This window comes from Helianthus annuus, chromosome 8, assembly GCF_002127325.2.
Source record: "Helianthus annuus cultivar XRQ/B chromosome 8, HanXRQr2.0-SUNRISE, whole genome shotgun sequence".
In the NCBI taxonomy this organism is placed as follows: domain Eukaryota; kingdom Viridiplantae; phylum Streptophyta; class Magnoliopsida; order Asterales; family Asteraceae; genus Helianthus; species Helianthus annuus.
Genome location: NC_035440.2, coordinates 126,441,581 through 126,446,325, shown reverse-complemented (window position 1 = coordinate 126,446,325; position 4,745 = coordinate 126,441,581). Strand labels below are relative to the sequence as shown.

Genomic DNA, 4,745 nt, shown 5'->3' with positions numbered 1-4,745 from the left:
GGATTATATACCATTTTAAAAGAAAGAACTTCAAACACTAAATTATTTTTTGAGTAAATTACAAGTTTTGTCCTTTACATTTACATCAAATTGCAGGCGCTGTCCTTTAGCGCCAAAGTTGACACGTTTTGTACTTAATGTTCTAAAATCTTGCATGTTATGTCCTTTAGACCAAACCCAGTTAGATTTTTTGGTTAAATTTGATCATGTGCCTTACACATGAGGGTATTCTTGTCATTATATCTTTTCAGGGGCTATTCTGTAAAATAACTTAGATGTAGGGACTGGTTTTAAAAAAATAAAAAGATTGATAAATACAAAAAATCTTGCCTCTCTCTCTAAAACAACTTTCTCTTCTCCTTCTTATTGCAGAAACTTTACAATCACCATTAACATCAACATTACAATCATGAAAACCATTTTACATATTCATAAAAAAAAAATCACTAGCAATAATGATCATCAATAGCCATCCTTGAAGGGTATGCATCTTCTTCTTCCAGCTCTACTTCTTCACCAAACTATATCAGCAAGAATCTTCAAATCAACGCCGACTAAACTATAAATCGTCGCTCTGCTCCTCCGTCTTCACCGAAGATTTCCTCAATTCGATGGTAAATCACTCTAATCTCTTTGATCTATCAAGTTTTGATCCTATCTGTTCTCTCTCTCTCTCCCCTCTCTCTCTCTCTCTCTCTCTCTATCAAGTTGAGCGGTTGTGGATGGTGACGGTGGCCGGTTGTGATGGTGGATGTGGTGGTTGGTGATTTAGGTTGTGTGCAGGTTGTTTGGGATTAGGGTTTCGGTGAAGGTGGTTATGATGGAGACGGTGAGGGGTTGTGATGTGGATGGGGTGGTGGGTTTTAATGGTGGTGGTTGGGCTTAGGGTTCCGGTGGGGGTTGTGATGGTAGATGGGGTGGTTGGGGTTAGGTTTCCGGTGGGGGTGGTGACTGGTGACGGTGGAGATGGTGGTTCTGAAAAATATTCAAGGTGGTGACTGGTGACTGGTGCCGTTTCAACGTTTTTCTCAAGTTCTATTTACAAATTTGCTGCATTTTGTTTTACTTTTTTTTAGTTCTAATTGCTGTTTTTTGATAAATATTTTCGATAATTTTTGTTTTATATTTATTTTGATGAATTTTGAAATTAGGGTTTGTAAAACAATGGATTTGGGGGCGAAATCAGTGGATGAAGTGTTGGAAGAGATAATGAGGATTCCTAAATCGCCTTTTCTATGTTGTTTGATTTGATTTCTTAGTGTAACATTTGCAGTAAATCAATAGAATCACATCTTCTTTCTTCATAATTTGATTATCACTGTTACTTCAATTTGGGATCACTTCATTGTGGTTGTGATGTGTTGATGGAGATGGTGGGAGACAGAGAATTGATGGTGGTGGTGGTGATGATTTTTTAAAAAAATTTGTTTTGGTTTTTTAAATAATATTAAATAAATGGCTAAAAAGACTAAAATACCCTTGTGTAATCTGATTTAACCAAAAAATCTAACTGGGGTTTGGCCTAAAGGACATAACGTGCAAGATTTTAGAACATTAAGTACAAAACTTGTCAACTTTTGCGTTAAAGGACAACGGCCTGCAATTTGATGTAAACGTAAAGGACAAAACTTGTAATTTACTCTTATTTTTTTTATTACTATTTCTAACTTTTAATTTTATTAATATTATTTTGGTGATAAATTAAAACATATTTTGTTTTTCTTTGTAACTTTTAAGATACAATATTTTCTAAAATTTCAAGTATGCAATTACGATGTGTCTATTTTTATTTACGTTTCGATATACCGAGCTGTGAGTGGTAGTGAATAAGTAATCGAATCTCAAACTTACATGTTATAAAAAAGCTGCCTTAGATTTACTTCTTTTTTATAAATTAACATTGTGTACATTTTCATTATTCTAAAACACATGTCAATATTATTTTGGGGCATATCATTACTATATATTTCAGGTTTTATCATTGGGATGTTATATCGAATGTCGGTACCGTGTTCATACTGTAATTTACTTAAAAAATATATAAAGAAGTGTATCTTAACTCAATATCAACCAACGGATTTTAAATATTTCTATCAATTTTTAATTGCTTCTTGCTACCCGGTTTTCCGTTTTTGTTGATGGAAATTTATTGTACGAAAAAAGAAAAAATATATATTTTTTAATTTTTTCTTTTTTATGGAAGTGAAAACAACAATGACTTATCACAAAATCAAAAATACTATAGCCATAAATTATATATGGCTTATAGAAGATGAGGTGTTTTATTTGATAATAACATCAATAGATTTTCGAATGTATTGATATTGAATAATTACTTGAAGTTGATATTGAATAATTACTTGAAGGCGAAAGAATACGCCGCTCTTTTTCAGTTCCGCGCTGGTTTTTTTTTTTTTTTTTTTTTTTTTTTTTTTTGATTCGTTCTTGCTGGCCCAAAAAAAAAACTTAATCCTCAAAATTTTAAAACGATCACATAACAAACTAACAGGTGTAGATATCTCACAGGTGGTAGTAATTAGAACTCTTTGATTGCCACAAGTGGTGGCAACAATGACTTGTCTGAAAATCAAGATATTAAACATGGCTGATATAAATTTGGTTTTTTGGAAATTTTCTAGAAAGATAAAGTTTTTAGTTGATTGTAACATGAGTGGGTGTTTGAATAAACCGAATTTAAATAATTTCTTAAACAATAAAATCATGTATACTACAAGTCGGCTTTCAGTAGACCTTTTTTCCGTTTTTTCCCAACATCAGCGTAAAATTTTTCAGTAATACATTTATTTAATAAAAGGCTAGAATATCATGTATTACAGTTACACTACTTGAATTAGTAAAATTTGGTTTTATTTTTGTAACTTTAAATATGTGGGATTATAAGGGTGACCGGGGTAGGCACGTAATGGGTGCAAGTGATGAGTGATGCTCCGTGATACACCGCCACACGGGGTGTATTACTTGGTGATCGGGATGGAAATCGTGATGAGTATCGCGGTGTGATGGTTTGTGTTGTGTGTGTGGATTTTGTTGATTATATCTTTAAACATGGGTTAAAATCATCGAACCCTAATCTTGTTTATTTAAGCAATAACATAAAGCGTAAATATAAAATTAGAGACACTTACTTGCTGGAATTATAATCTTATATGATGATGATAAAGCCATAGTGATTCCCGTTATGATGCCTTAATCTTGATGGGATGATGAGAGAAAGTGTATTTTTTTTTTGGTGATCTTTCAAAGAATTCTTTATATAACTATTTATAAACCATGACTATCACAAATGATCCGTAATTGTGATCATAAATCATGATTGGTTAATAACGCTTGGCATTTTCTCTATTAAAGGCATCTAAAGGGAAATCGTAAAGTCCTTTTAACTTATAACAATTACTTCCATCAAGTAAATGTTAGGAACTTGTAGTTGTGTCATGTTGGCAACGCTACTCAAATGATCCGTTAGGCCACATGAACGGGTTATTTCTAACATTCTCCCACTTGGCCGAGTGATCATTTGTGATAAGCATAAGTAAGTTTGGCCAAGTTATAACATTAATTAATGTTTCAAATTGAAACTGTAACAGAAAAATACAGTCATTGAGTTATTGTCAACTCAAGACCCTCATTAATCATGTTACAACCCCAAATCAAAACACACTTAAATTTAAGATCAAAATGATTGAGGTAAGCCCTTTAAAAATTAATGTATATAATTCTTGTCTATACGTCATTAGGTGCACATACGTATTTATAGACAAACAAAGTATATAACTGAGGAAAAATGATAACTAATCATTCATATGTACGATATGTTATTATGTATGGCCTTTAGTAAAACCCGTCTTTATTATGAGCTCTTAAAAAAACTTTGAGTTTAGACCTTAGTTACTAGATCCGCAAGCATATCATGAATGTAAATGTATTCAATACAAATATTTAGTTTCCTCTTCTTGTTCATAAACGAACAATGATTTCGTATCGAAGTTTAATGCAGCACTTCTCGAACTGTTACTGTTCGAGGAAACAAGGTAGCTGACTTTTCATAGTAAGTCTTCAATATAGTATTTATATGGAGTTAATAAGTTTATGAGTCTACTGATAAAATTTTAACAACATTTAGTGACAATTGCGTTGTTAATTAACAACATATTATGTCACTATAATTTAGGTTGTTGTTAACAGTTTCTTATGACTCCTCCATGAGATAGATTTGTCCGCAGACATAAGGATTACCCCAAATTGACTTTTAGTTTCTTTTGAATATTATAAAATCAAGGTAAGAATAATCAACCTCTTCTTATAGTCTTTCTCGTTAAAGATATCGTAAGATGCTTCACAATAATCTAGAGTGGTCTAATGTTCATCAATGTGAGCAATATCTAAACGAGTATAGACTTGAACCTTCGTAAGGCTTCTAATTAACGAAGCATAAGGAAGTAATCTCATTTATCATTTTATCCTCAAAAGGAGAGCAATATTGTTTGTTGTACATGTAAGAGCCCGCTTTAAAGTAAAGCTTATGGGACAAAACTAATGTCTCGTTGGATCTATCTCAGTATATTTTGGTATCTCTCACATAAGTGGTATCTCCGAGATTCACTATATCAAAATATGTGTGAGAAATTATTTGACTTGTGTAACATATACTTATCCAAAGAGTGTCATTTATATAAGGACAAGTTTACATTAGTTGCTCCCACTCATCTTGAGGTAGGTACATAAAT

The 4,745-nt window shown here is 32.2% G+C and overlaps 1 long non-coding RNA gene across 1 annotated transcript; it reads left to right on the top strand.

Annotated features, from left to right (window-relative positions):
- Nucleotides 1-349: 349 nt before the first annotated feature.
- Nucleotides 350-1,307, top strand: LOC110916341. The gene is made up of 2 exons (XR_002579663.2): nt 350-614; nt 1,152-1,307. It is a non-coding gene; the product is annotated as an uncharacterized LOC110916341 (long non-coding RNA).
- Nucleotides 1,308-4,745: the final 3,438 nt, after the last annotated feature.